At 42.6% G+C, this 15146-nt stretch overlaps 1 long non-coding RNA gene across 2 annotated transcripts in view; it reads right to left on the reverse strand.

Annotated features, from left to right (window-relative positions):
- The window catches only part of LOC137142037 (uncharacterized), a 106437-nt gene that overhangs the window by 4523 nt on the left and 86768 nt on the right, over positions 1 to 15146 (reverse strand). The window contains exon 1 of one of the 2 annotated variants that reach the window (XR_010916834.1): positions 835 to 932. The exons of the other annotated variant lie outside the window; for it this stretch is intronic. This is a non-coding gene — a long non-coding RNA (uncharacterized lncRNA). Of the gene's footprint in view, positions 1 to 834; positions 933 to 15146 lie in introns of those variants that run through there. 2 annotated transcript variants of the gene reach the window in all.

Genomic DNA, 15146 nt, shown 5'->3' on the forward strand with positions numbered 1-15146 from the left:
ACTGAAGAGTTGACTTTTGCAATAATTCAAGTGAGAGTGAATATGGGAGACAGAATTAGCTATTTATGAGTTTAAATCTAACATATAATTACACACAAAAACAATGTTAAAGGAACATTAACATTGCAAACTCATGCACTCAAAAGTTAGAAAGTGCCAGAATTAAGGACGTCTGTTCAACATTAATTCAGCCCTCTTATGCATATGCACTATGGTATAGTCTTTAATTAATTACATGATCCCATACTATTTTTTTTCACAGGACCTTGGCCTCCTTCAGTGGATGGTGCTCATTCCATTCAATATTTTGTTTTCTCCTAGATTTTCAGTGTGTGTCCCCATATCTTATTTACTGCATGTTATTCAAACCTTGCTCTGAAGAAAGAATAACTTAATTTCCTTATGTGTTTTTCTATCTGAGTGCTTCACAAACATTAACTTATCTTTATAACATCCCTGTAAGGAGAGGAGATAGTTTTATCCCATCTTTACAGATGAGAAGCTGAGGCTCAGAGATATGAAGGGAAAAATTTTTCACTAATTTTGGGTGCCCAATTTGAGACAACCTGATTTTCAGAGAGCTTAGCATTATATAGCACCCTATAAGTTCAAAGCACAGCTCTCATTGGCTTCAGTTGCAGCTGTGAGTGCTCAACATTTCTGCAAATCAGTCCCAAGGGGCTCTAGCTGGGCATCCAGAAAACAAGGAACACATAAGACGTAAGTATTTGTGAAAAGTTTGGTTTAAGTGACTTTGCCCAGCATCACATCAGAACTCTGTGGCAGAGGCGGGGATAGAATCCTATCTCCAGAGTAGCATTCAGTTGCATTCACCATACAACCAGGCCATCCCGTCTCTTCTTCCAGCCTCATTCATTACACCTTTCAACTCCACAGCAAATGAGGCAGAGGTTCTAAGATGACAGCCTCCTTTACTAAGCAACTCTGATTCCTTCCTATAGCAAGTCCATCCTTTGCACTGAATGAGGCAGGGATGCTGTAAAAAAAAAGTATGTGATCATGTCTTTAAAATGTGTATCATAATGCATACACAAATAGGGTTACCCAATTTTATAGGGACAGTCCTGATATTCGGGGCTTTTTCTTACATAGGTGCCTATTACCCCCCACTCTCTGTCCCAATTTTTCACACTTGCTATCTGGTCACCCTATACACAACTCTCTTCAATCGTCTCAGCTATCATCTTAGAACCGCTGCCTCAACTCTGGTTCTGAGTTAAATCTTAAAAGCTGGTGTGTTTTTGTATGCCATTCTTGTGACTGGCTGGTAGGGGCATCCTGGTCCTCCCTCCCTACGGGGCCCTACAGGTGGTAGCAATATCAAGAGCCCAGGAGTGTTCCAAGGCTGCATTCCTGAGCTAATTCCTACCACATATTTTCCCAGTCCAGGTTCTGGTTACAATCTCACAAACAATCCAAGAAGAGATACAGCAAAGAGTTCCTTAAACCTTAAGAACAATCTAGTCCCTTCTCCAGGGCCTGGGGTAGCTGCCACTTGCAGACCCCCACTCCCTGCAGCAAGAACTCCCACTGTGTCTAACTGAGGAGCTCTCAGAATAGGTCCATCTCCCTATCCTATCTGCTCATCCAGCACCATCCCCAGCAGCCTAGCTGTCTTCTAAAATCCTCCTCCAGCTGTCACAGGTGTGGTGGGGTGGGGCAGGGCCACTGGGCCCAGAACTATTCTTTAACCCCTTCTATCCCAGTGTGGGATTTTTATACCCCATCACACACACCTAAACTCCCAGTTGTAGTGTCTCTCCTCTCTACAACAATACCATTCACACCAGATTCCTGGTTGCAATCTACTTTTTTTTCCCCTTTGGTCCAGTTTTTGTCCCCTCTGCGTTTGAGCCAGATGGCTTCTTCCTCCAGGCTGCCCTGGTTCTAGCAGTGGGTCACTGAGAATACAGGAGAGACAGGCTGTCCTATCAGTTCCTCATGCCCAGCCCCACCAAGCCATCCAACAATTACAAGGAAAGTCTGGGTTCATTCCTGTAGCCCTGGGCTGCAGGGAACATGCTCAGTTGCTCTTGAGGATGGCGCATATGCAGTCTGATCAGTAGAGCCCCACAAATCTGCGGATATCTACTTTATATTCACAAATATTCACATCCCTAGATGCGGATGCAGATATCTGCAGACCATTTTTACAGATTGCGGATGGATGAGGATCCAAATTTTATATTTAAAGCCCTGCGAATCTGGAGACATCCACTTTATATCCACGGATCATTTTTGCAGATTGGATGCGGACACAAATTTTGTATCCACACAGGTTCTACTGATCAGCACTAGGAGCTGAGAGGGGATGATGGAATCTTCCGAGATTTTTAGCTGTTAAGCTTTACAATTCTCTCCTGAGCATGAGCAAACTGCATTTTTTCCAGAGGCTTATTACTTGGCCAAATTTGGGTGGCTTTTCATGATGTCTCAGGCACATCTACGACTCTAAAGCTGCCAACCCTGCCAGATTTCAAGCTCTTGCTCCAAAGCACATACAAGGGGATTTATAATTTGGTCCTAACACTGGATGATTAAATATTAGTGTATTGTATATATTAAAAAATGTATACACTTGGACTGAGGTTGAGATGGAAATAGGAGACAGACTTGTTGAAAGTATCTTGGTAAAGATAAAGTATCTGGATAAGGATGATCTCCCCTTCTCTTCTTCACCTTCTGTAGCTCGGTAGAGAACAAAATCATGGGGAAAATGTGCAAAAGGGGAAGGTAGCTATGTAAGTTGCTCCTTTACTCCTCCTTTAGATGCTCCTAGATATTTGTAAAAACACAAATATTTCACATGTATCCATGAGAAAATAGAATACAAATAGGTAGAGGGGAGAAAACTGCTACATTAACTATTTCCATCAGGGGTGTCAAAGACTGCAATTGCTGGTCAGGAGCCAATTGCTCCACAGGTTGGGAACAAGGTTTGTAGTAAATCTCCAGAATTTCCAGCAGTTTCTGGCCCCAGCCTTTGCCTGCCCCAGAGCAAAGGAAGCAAATACAGAACACGGCCCAGTTTCTGCATGTGAAAATCCTGTGGTTTTAAGTATTTTTATGCAAGTGAGGAACGTGTGGTCCCATGCAATAAGGATAAATGCTGCAGTCTATATTCATCTAGGAATGTTATATCCCATTGTCTGTGAAATGTTAATTTTAGACCAATCGAAAAAAGTCCTCACACATCTGCTCCAGTTTTGCTGCTGGCCAACAGATGTTGCAATAGTGAGTTTTTATTTGTCACATCTGGCAGAATCCCCAGGTCTGCCATTACATATTCATGTTCCTTGGATATAAACAAACTTACTTCTCCCCCAATCTCGCTCTCTTTTCTTTGCTTTTTTCAGCTTTCTTTCAAACTGGAAGGAAGCTAAGTATCAGATGTTTGTTTTGGGAAAAGAAGAAAAGAGTGAGGAAGACTACTCAGGAATTAAAAAGAGGACAACACAGGTTTCAACAAAGGGCTACTTTAAAGAAAGACTGTGACTTAACAATTCTCTAACAGAGGTCATTTCTTCAGAAAACAGCTGGAGACTGTAACTTGGAAAACAGAGCGCAAGATGAATAAAACTTCCTGTTTTCCTCTCCTACACCAGCTTACGGGGGGAGGCCTACAAGGACCATTTCCAACCCAATTCCCAAAGGCTTCTTTCTAAAGCTGCATATTACACAGTATGCTTGGACTTATATTCAATTACAGCCTGCCACGCTTCACATAGCTGGTCAATGATAAACAATGCTGTTAAGTATTATAAGTGCAAGCACCGGGTGTCAGCAGCACTTATTCTCCAAGGCCAACATGCAGCATATCTTTCAACTCTACACCTCATTACCAAGGAGCATCCTCCTTTCAGTTTTACCTTTATCCTACAATGAGCTGCAGTTATATCCCTCTAGTGCTCTAATTTACTGACATGAAAAATGTTGATTCATGAAAACAGAGACTGTGCAAACATAATATGGAAATGAATACAGCATCATTTCCAGTTTCTTGTCTATTATTATTTTGGGTGCCCAACTTGATATACCTTAAAGTTGGCATGATTTCCAAGGTTGTGTGATCAACATCTTCTGAAAGTCAGGCCCGTATAAGGTGTCTCAAGTCGGGCACCCAAAGACTGAGGCCTGAGAAATCACTAGGGGTTTGTTGTTGCTGTTTTAAACATTGGCCTTAGATCATTGTTGCTTCACGTTTAAAAGCAAGTGTTCAGTAAAATTACACTCAACAGCTCTCGTAGCACTGCTAAAATACAGGATAAAACCCTCTCCAGCAATCCTTTGATTAAACTGGGACACATCAGTGTCTGGAGGTGAGTAACAATAAGGAGATCTGGGATCTAGTCCCAGCTCTGGCACTGACTCATTGTGATCTTGGGAAAGTCACTTAACCTCTCTGTGACTCATTTCCACCGCTGTGAAATGAAAATGCTAATACTTTTGTAAAGCACTATGAGATCCTTGGCTGAAAGCTTTATTCCGGCATAAGCATAATGTGTGATCTGGAAGCTTCTATGCAGGAGCATAACTGTTTGCAAGCTAGGGCTCATACTACTCAAGGTAAGGATTTTAAATATGCAGATAATCTACTTCAAAAAGTTTTAATCAACTCACTAGATCTATTTAAAGGCCAATGTTTGATTTTTGGGCTCTCTCTCAGGTTACAGGCTGAGTCAACAATCCACATGATGTTGATCCTTCCATTCAACCATTTGTTCTGGCTCAAAATTTTCATTCACCTACTTCAAGAGCACATTTGACTTCAGCTCTGGAACGGGCTGGTTCCCATTGCAGATAAGCTGCCAGTAGCTTTCAATGACGTGCCAACCTAATCCTTTTCTAACTGAAAAAGGTATTTTAAGAATAAAAGCCTCACGCGTATTATTTATTGTGAGGTTTACCACATTAGAGTGGAAATGACAAGAGTGACAGTGCTACTCCTGATACATTTGAGGCCTCCGCTGCCCCAAGACAAATCTCAAAAGCCACTCATTGCAGTCTCCTTTTTAGGAGGGTGGGCTGGCTACCTCTGATTTAAGCTGCTCTTCTCTGAATCCCAATTTCATTGCAGTCCCTGCGTCCACTGCAGGCAGAAATCATCAAGGGGCTGTTACTGTTCTCCTGGAAAACAGTAGCAAAACTCCCTACACTTCAGCATGCTCCAGTATGTGAAAACTTTGGGCCAGATTCTCAGCTGGTGTGAATTAGCTTTATGCTCCACTGAAACCAATGACCTTCAAATTTTTGTCTGTTTTCTTCTTTGAGAAAGAGGAAGAATCATCCTTTAATTTAAAGTTTTATGGCTAAGTACTCTTTTCCCTATCACACTCTCAAGATGGAGAAACATTTACCAGATAACATTGTATTGTAAGTGGAGAAATCTATTAGGCTAAGTCCGTGTCTGGGCACTGGTTGTCATCTCAAATTGGAGCCCTTAAAACTTTTTTTTAGCCTTAGATTTACACACACACACACACACACACACACACACACACAAAAGCATAAATGCTCCCTGCTGTTGGCTTACTAGTGTTACTGCTTTTATTAACAATTCATCATAATAATAATTAGCACTCACATTGCACTTTGCAACTTTGACACGCTTTACAATAAGCAATGTTAAAATGGAGATATTGGTCGCTCATGCTAGCTGTTTATTGTGCATGAAATCTTGAGCTGGAGAAAGGCATGTACTTTTCTACAGTATTACATGCACAGTGCATACCACATCACACAGTGACACATTTCCACTTTCCTTGAAACAAAAGGAAGAAATGACCATACTCGCTTAGGGAACAGTGCATCTGATGCAAAAGATAGGAGTTATTTTTTCATTACTATAAAAGGCTGCTTTCTGTAATAGTAGATCTTTTGTTACCTCCTAGCGTAACTCAGCGATGTTATTCTGTACTGGCTAATCAGTAATACAGGGAACAGATTACAACTATTATTGTTTGATTTCCCCATAGGGTGTAATGATATTGAACTCTGCCCTGTTAACATGAAATACATAGCTAATCAGAACATGAGCTGATGAGGTAGCAAACTAAGGTTTCAATAGAGGGATAAGATTGTAACATCTAATTATTTCATTTTGTTCATTTTCACATATTTTGTTTCATTAAGTTGCATTAAGTTCACTCAACTTATTTTGTTGGAGAAATAAATTTAAGTAACACCAAGTTACTAGCCAGCACCATATTGGTTTGCATAGCTAAGATATTCAAAGAAATAGAGAAAGGGAAGTGGATTTCTTCATCTCTTGGATTTTACATTCCTTGGTATATAAAGCTTGTAAAAATGTCATCCTTTTGCCACATGCTTACTAGTCCCTGGTGATGTGTCCGTGTGGGGGCCTCCTTGTGAAGTTCCAATCCAAGACTACGAGATCAATGCGTATACACTGTATTAAAACGTAAGACTATGGACATGTAAAGCAAAATCATAAAGCATATGTGAAATGCAATGTTTTAAAAAACAGGTTCAAGTTTTCATATCTTTTCAAAAAGCAAATCAGGTACCATACAGGACCAGGCTTTTCTAATAAGGGCCAAGGGGCTTATAAAGAGATAAAAGCTACTAAAAGAGAAAATGCAAGTGCCAGGTGAGTGAACCAGAGCAAAGGATTTCTATGGGCCTGTCATGTGCACAAGCTTTATAGCTTGATCCAAAACCCACTGCAGTAAATTAAGATTCCTGTTGATTCAGGCTTTGGATCAGGCCGTGTGTGCCTGTACTGGATGCAGAGATAATTCTGTGTTATTGACAAAGGTGTTTCTGCAACAAGTAGAGGATTGGACAGAAATTACAACTGAATGGGGAGGAGGGACACATTGAGGACACAGCAATAATTCCAAAAAAGTAGCAGGGTTTCAGACTAAAAAGAGTTACAGGCGGAGCCTTGAGGGAGTTAGGTGCCCAAATCCCACAGGAGTTGAGCTGGGCCCCTAATTCTCTTTAGGTTGTCTTGAAAATTCCAGCCACAATTAAAGTATAGACAGGGACACAGCCAAAAAGAAATGGTTATTTACTGTAAATGTGGCTCTTTGAGATGTGATGCCAACATGTATTCTACTTAGGCATATGCGCACCCATTTTGCCAGAGCTGGAGAATTTTGCCTAGCAGTACTCATGGGGCGGTGGGGTGGCACTCATGCCTTGTGGCTATAGTCCCTCCTTTGGCTATATGAGGCAATGCTGCCCCCAAACCCCTCAATTCCTTCGTATGGAACACCCATGAGAGGAGACTCCGATGCAGTGGGGACAGACTGTGGGTCATAGAATACATGTCTGCACCACATCGCAGAACTACAGTTACTGTAAGTAACCATTTCTTCTTCCTCAAGTAGATGCGGCTGTATATTCCACTTAGGTGACCCACAAGCAGTACTCCCCTTAGGAGGCGGGGCTCTGCCTCTACAAGGATTGCAGGACTCCCCTTTCAAAGCTTGGAGCTGCCCTGGAAGATGCAGTAATGGTATAGTGGTTCATAAATGTATGAATGGACAACCATGAAGCAGTCCTGCAAATTTCCAACATGGAAATGTCACTGAAGAATGCTATTGACATTACTTGCACTCTCACCAAATGAGCTCACATCCACTGAGAGGGGCATAGCTGAAGCGATCTCATAAGCAGTTTTGATATTGGATATTATCCATTTAGAGATGGTCTCTTCACAGACTATATGACCCTTCATGCAATCTGCATATGACACCAACTGGCAAGGCGAAGCACAAAATGGTTTAGTCTCCTCCATACAGAAGGCTAGACATCACCTGACATCTAATGTATGGAGATATTGTGTCTCCAGAGACAAATGCAGCTTAGGAAAAAATACGGGTGTGACTGTGTTGCTTGAGGGGCTATACTGAGAATGCTCAATCAGGGCAAACTACAAAGAATAGAGCAGACAATTCCCACAACGTGTGGTTTATTCTATCATTAGATTTCATCAAGCCAGTAACCCAATAACTTACTGGTTACCTAGAAGCTAAAACACAGTTCCCTTTAAGCAATCTAGCCTTTGGCTCTCACTCAAACATCCTTGTCTATACAATGAGGTTTTCTTAAAATCTTATTCACCATAAAGTTCTCCCAATCCCAAGAGATCAGACAGATTATCTACCAGGTCAATAAACATTTCAGATCTGACCCAGATACACACTTACAGCCAATTCTTATTAAATGAATATAATATTTATTAAAAGAAAAAAGTTACAGTGGTTAAAGATCATTATACATACAGATATGGGTAAAGTTCTTAGGTCACCATCAGATGAGAGATGGTGAGTTTAAGGGATTCCTCAGCCATAGCCCCTCTGTTTCAGTTCCCCTCTGGTGAACAAAGGACTCAAAGACCTTCTGGCTTGCAGTCACCAGTGCTTTTATTTACAAGATGCACATGAATTCCCCACCACCTTACGGTGCCTTGCTTCAGACAGCAGTCTCTGGAGTGGTTCAGGGAGAAAGGCAGAACCACCACAGTCCCTTCCCATCTCTGCTCCCTCCTCTTTCCTTCTGGGCTGGCATATAAACCCTCCTGAGTCAGCTAGGCAGCTGCTGTACCTTGCCTAATCAAGCCTGGACAACTGCTCAGCCTGCGTACACTGGCAGCTGCCTTCCCTCAGGCAATGGGGCAACAGCCCAGCTAACCAGTTCTGCTGCCCCGCAGCTATTTAGGCTAGCGTGACAGTGGGTTGGCCAGGGGGTCACCCCCCAGCATCCTGTTACAGAGAGGCTGTTGATTTGTAAAAGTCCTTCTAGAATCAGTTCAATAAATTATAGTTCAATAGGCAGTCCATGTGTTCAAATTCTTCCATGAGAATTTGCAGGGATAATCCAGCATACACCTGGAGACATCAGTCTTGTGATTTGAACTTCCCCTGACCAGTTTAAGCAGATCTGAGATAGAAAGGATCAGGCCCGAAGCTTCCTTTATAGTTGAAGTTCAGCTGATAAACTTCTTGGCAGCAAGTGATCACAGCAGGCATTCCTTGCATGAAGAATAGGTAATATACATTGTTGTTCTGAATTCAATCTCTATTTCCTGGGCATATACCAATAACTAGTTGCATTGATTTGCATAAGGTAACTAACCATTCAAATGGTTCATAGGAAGTTTACTACAAACTTCAAAGAGAAATAAAGACAATGATATTATTACACAACACATTTCTTTTAAATGTCAATATCCCTTTTTGATCTCTGAATCAACAAAATATAATGAAACATTACAGACAAGAACTGAATTTTAGCATCTACAAGTTAATTAGATCACACTGTTAAACATTAACAAGATATAGGTAAACACAAATACAATTAGGCCTTGCTACACTATAGAGCTTTGTTGACAAAATTCAGCTTTCATTGACAAAACACTGGAGGTGTACACACTGAAATACTCCTCCTGCCATTATGACTCCCCTGCTACGCCAACATAAAACCACCTCGATGAGAGACAATGTAACTACATTACTTTTTGCAATGTAGTTAGAGTGACACAGCATCAGTGTAGACACTGCACTTGGTTATGTCACCCTAATTGGCCTCCAGGGATGTCCCACAATGCCCATCCTGACCACTCTAGTTAGCAGTTTGAACTCTGCTGCCCTGAAGGTACACAAGTATGCACCTTCCCCCATTTAAAGGCCCAGGAATTTTTGAAATTCCTCTTCCTATTTGCTCAACATGCACAGCTCACACAGCATCTTCCCAGCTGACTATTCCGGCTTTCTGCAGCAGATGCCCCAGTGGCCAGCAGGCCATTGACAATACCCAAATTCTGCAGCCAAGAAGACCTCTTCACGTCACCACAGAGGCCATCATTCTGGCTGAAGTATCCGTGACATCCACTACAGACTGTAAAGCCATCTTAGCCACCAAGCAGCCTTTGGTGACAAATGCCTGAAATTCCTCCTTCAAGGCCTTGGGCAGCTGGTCTGTGAATTTGGACATAGCTGTTCAGGTGACAAAGTAGTACTTGGACAGCAATGCTTGCTGATTAGTGATTCATATCTGCAAGGAAGAGAAGGTGAAAAACTTCCTGCCCATGAGTTCCATGTGCTAAGAGTCCTTCTCCTTGAGAGCGGACTTAAACTTGCCCTGCCAGGCTCTATCATTCACCAGTGTTACCGCCAAGGAGTTTAGGGTTAGGGGAAATAAAAACCCTTAAATCCCTGCAGAGACATGAAGTAGGCCTTTTTCATGTGCTTAGCTGCCAGTGGTATTGAAGCCAGCATGCTCCAGAGGACCCTAGTGCATTGTTAAGAGGGAGGGCAACTCTCCCAGGGGCAGACAGCTACAGGATATCCACTAATTTGTAGGTGTTCTCCTGCAGGAACTCTGCTTGAATACCCAGGGAGGCAGTCATGTCACACAACAGGTCCTGGTGCGCTTTGAAATCCTCCGCTACCAAAGTGGAGAAAGAGCCTGTCACCACAGAATCAGTCAGGAAAGAGGAGGAGGCAGGTAAGTGCACTTGAATGGGATTCTGCTCCAGGGCTGACTGACCCAGGCAGGACCACTCCGGAGGCTCCTCGAGGGAAAGCCTCACCGGTACCTGGATCTGAAGTAGATCAGTAGTCACTGCCACAGACCTGGATAACAATCTCAGCCTGGAGTGGGACGAGGAGCAGGACCTCTGTGACCAAAGAGCATCCCACGGAATCCATGGAGGCAATTGGTATGGATAGGGCATTGGTGGCCAGTAGGCATCAGGCCAGTGATTTCTGTCCTGATCAAGAGATGAGCAACTATCCTCGTACCCATAACACTGCATGAACAGTACTCACCCAGGCAATGGGGAGCAGGAAGAGGAAGATCCCAACTCGGACACCAAAGGGTCTCGGGCTACAGGGGATGGTGGTGGAGCCAGCCTTGAGGGGTGAACAGCCAGTCTGACTTGTCTGTGGCACCGAGTGACATGGGGGCTGGCACCGACGGTGGAAACGGTACTGCTGGCACTGAGAACTCTTCTATCACGTCCAGTGCTGGGGGAGGTGTTGATCCCAAAGTCAGCATCAATACCAAAGCAAGTGACGGTGCTGGGCTGGAAGGTGGTGACTGCTGCCACAGCAATATTGGTGGCGCTGACCATAGCGGTACCAAAGTTCCCGGTGTCGAGGAGGTCCTCTGTGCTGAGTCCAGCACCGGCCACTTTTCCACTGAGTGTGGAAGGGAAGCATCCAGGTGAGGCATGGACAGACCCATGAGTTCAGTGGCCCGGCCAGCTAATGGGGCTATAAAGGATTCATCTCTGGCAAAGTCCTGGACCAAGGGAGAGATCAGGACAGAAAGGCAGAGGAGGTTCGCTCCTGCCAGATATGCCGCTGGCATGGAAGCAGCCAGTGTTGTCCTCATCAGTACCAGCCTCAATGGTACTGGAACTAGAGTCCATGGGGCTGGAACTAGAGTCAATGATACAAAGTCTCTGACCTCCCTGCATGGTGCCAGGGAGCGATTGACAAGACCTGCTCCATCCTGCACACCAGCGTTCATTGCATGCCAAACCATGCTTCTGGAGGAGGGAGATAAGTCCCGACAGGACCTGGAGATGCTTCAAGCATGTAGGTCACACCTTGAGTTTCCGTGTGCTAGACAGACCTGGTTCACCAGCTCTGACCCCAGCTACCTGTGTACAGCTCCACAGCCCCACTCTGGCTTCCACCAGCCTGGGATACAATCAGCAAAGTGACTCTAACACTTTGCCAGCCCTGAATTTCCTCAAAACTGTGTGCCCTGAAGTGTCTAGCCCTCACCTGGACAACCCAGAGAAATAAGAAAGTTTGTTGTTCCTTTAAAGAGACAAAAGTACATTATAGCTTATTAACGCAACTGGCATATATACCCACTTTGCCTGAGACAGAGCACTGAGTTGGTTTATAGTAAAAAAAAAACCCAATATAGTATTAAGGAATGAAGATGGCCACTAGAAACCATCTTTTTTGTTTTGTTTTACTTGTAACTCTTTGTAAGACTTCAGCTACAGTCTTTGCTCAAGGTAGATTTCTTACCAATCCTTCTATCCAGCCGTGGCTGACTTTCTCTCAGTCAGGACCTTCCAAACAGCACAAGGGGCTGGTTTGCCTGGTCTTCCTAGCTGAAAGATCTTTGCTTAAGCAGGTTCCTCATCTATATTCAGTTTCCAGAAACGTCAACCTCCCCCACCCCTGCTTGGTTGAAGGACCCATCTCTTTCAGCTTGCAAGAGTTCTGTTCCCTTGTGTTTGTCTAGTGATGGACGCCAAAGATGGCTTGCGTCCTTATTTATATCTTCCTAAGTTCAATGTCCTTGTTTCAAGAGGCAGGATGACCTCATGCTATTTTTCCCTTCCTGTCGGCTTCCTGTCCCTCTGTATGTAAATAGGCCTTCTATTGTTTTGGTTCCAACCCGCTTAATTTACATAGGAGATAGTTAAATAGCTGTGACATTCCCTACAGTCTGGGACAGACTGGTTTATGCCTTTATTTGGACATAGACTGTAAAACCTAGTATCAATGAGTATCCACAGTTCCTTATGTGGTATTAATACATACATTTTACAATCAATTAATCACTAGTGTCACATAGGCATTCATAAAAGACCTAATTTAATAAACTTTTATAGTACAATAATACGTATAATATCAATCAGTTAAATCGCTTATCCCTTGAGTTCAGCTGCCCCTCCTCCCTGTCTTTATAGCCCAGACAAAATTTCTCTTCCCTGCTGGAAGCTGTCACCTCCCCACTTGTTAGCTTGATAGTTTTGTTTACCTAAAATGTAAATGGACCTTCATTGTTTCTGCCAGACAACCAGGATGGTCAGAGAAGCAAATACACATTACTTTGTCTATGAAGACCTGTTTGCCAACTCCCCCTGACATAAACACACTTTAGTCATAATTCCAGCATATATCCATAAATTTTAATACACACCATGTAGATATATCATGCAAGAATATCAGTGATCAGTGAATTAGTAGTCTTCCAACGACACATTACATGGCACCTTTTAGATACAGTTTTTGATATTAGTGAATTGGGATACACTGAGCTGGTCACCAAACTCATTACCTGCTACCAATGAGCCCCTTGCTCTCTGGCACTGGGATGCTTTTAGAGTCACAGAGGTATCCAGTCAGATGATTCTTTTTTCTTATGAATGTCAGTGAGGATATGATAGTTGTAGGTGGGGCTGTCTTTGTTGTGAAAGAATTCCTTGAGGTGGAGTCAGTGGAAAAATTATTATACTTCTCCACATGTTAACATGATATCAGGTTATCTGGAGGGGCAGAAGTTCAGTTCTTTGGTGAGTTCAGATATTTCAGATCCATTAGAGGTAGTCTTGCTAGGTCGATGATGTTGGGGTGTCTTGCAGTGTCCATGGGATGGGTCATGGTGTCTTGATTTGTCCTAGCAGCGATTTTCTGTTGGTTGAGAGTTGTAGTTGGTTCCATTTTCGGTTTTTGTGTTGGATGACTATAATCAGAGCTGGTTTTTTCTTTTTTTGTTTTGCGTTTCTTGCATGATCTCCAGGTATGTGTCCTGATTTTTTTCCCCTTCTAGTGTCTGGGAGCATCTGATGATTTCTTGTTTGAGGTCTCTTCTGGAGCATGTGAGGTGCAGGAGATGGTTCTTCAGGTTTTCTGATGTCCTTTTGCAGAGCTGCTCAGCATATTTGGAGTTGTATGTATTCATCAGAAGGTTGAGTCCTCTGGAGAGGTTGTGTTGCTTGCATTTGCTCGGGAAGTACATGTCGCTGTTCAATCTGGCTTCTCTCTTCTTCATGTTGTGAAGTTTCTTCCACACTTGTTTGCAGTGTTGTAGTCATGGTAGTCCCAGGATAGGAGAGAGACAAGGTAGGTGAGGTAATATCTTTTATTGGACCAACATCTGTTGGTGGAAGGTACAAGCTTTTGAGCTTCACAGAGCTCTTCTTCAGGTATGTGAAAGGAAACTAGAGTGTCTGAGCTAAATACAAGCTGGGATAGATTGTTAAGCATTAGACTTGAATTATATAATACAGGCCAAGTTCTATGCATTTTACTGTTATAATTTGTCTCACTGAAAGCAATGTGATGAATTGTGTTAGTTACACAAGCAGAATTTGGCTTTTCATCTACCTTACTACATGTCATATAAAATATTCTCTTTAGAATTTGAAGACTTCTGTTGTCATTTATGTCATTGAAGGGGGTGTTATTTGTTTGTTGCTAGACTTGTGGAAAGACTAAAACAGTAAACTTTTGATGTCACATTTGTATTCCCATTTCCAGTAATAGCTATAGCATTCAGAGTTTTTACCTGGTTTAAAACACAGATTAGGAGTTCATGCATTTCCTTTCCCCCATATTCCATATTAAAGCATTTTACAAAAGAAAATCCTGACATAGTATATATGTGTGTGAGTTTGATAGTCACAGGGGATTGAGCTGAGACAACTAGAATCAGTTTTTTTCTAACTAGAAACCCAGTTCTACTATTGCCATGCAGCATAAATTCACACTGTACAGTTGAGCATGTCCTAGACCTATAATTACTTCTTAAGCTCCAGCTATACTGCAAGAAAAAAACTCAGAAAATTGTGCTTTGGCCTTGATTTATTCCATTACTGTTCAAGGTCTCTTCCTTCTGGGAGACTGTTGGTTGTTAAGTCTGATCTCAGTAGGAGCGAGATATGCTACTCTTTCTAAAACAAGCATTGTCAATCATTTCAATCAAGCATATATTTTTAGCTGCTTAAAGACTTTGGATGTTACATGTTCTGAGTTTCAATCATCTTTCCTGCATCTTATCCTGTAAATGGCTGCACATTTTTAATAGTATTCCAGACATAAAATATTTACAATTCGTGTATATCAAATACACAAAAGAATGAGCTTCAAACAAACATTTAGGCCAGGTCTACACTACACACTTACTTCAGTATAACTACATCGCTCATGGGTGTGAAAAATCCCCTGAGCAACATAGTTATACCGACTTTAACCCCCTGTGTAAACAGTGCTAAAGTGCCAGGAACTTCTCCTGCTGACATAGCTACTGTCCCTCCGGAGGTGGCGTAATTAAGCTGATGAGAGAGCTCTTCCCCATTGGCTTAGATCGTCTTCATCAAAGTGCTATAGCGGGACAGCTGC

This window comes from Emydura macquarii, unplaced genomic scaffold (genome assembly GCF_026122565.2).
Source record: "Emydura macquarii macquarii isolate MOO-44397 ecotype Brisbane River unplaced genomic scaffold, CSIRO-AGI_Emac_v2 contig_3128, whole genome shotgun sequence".
In the NCBI taxonomy this organism is placed as follows: Eukaryota; Metazoa; Chordata; order Testudines; family Chelidae; genus Emydura; species Emydura macquarii.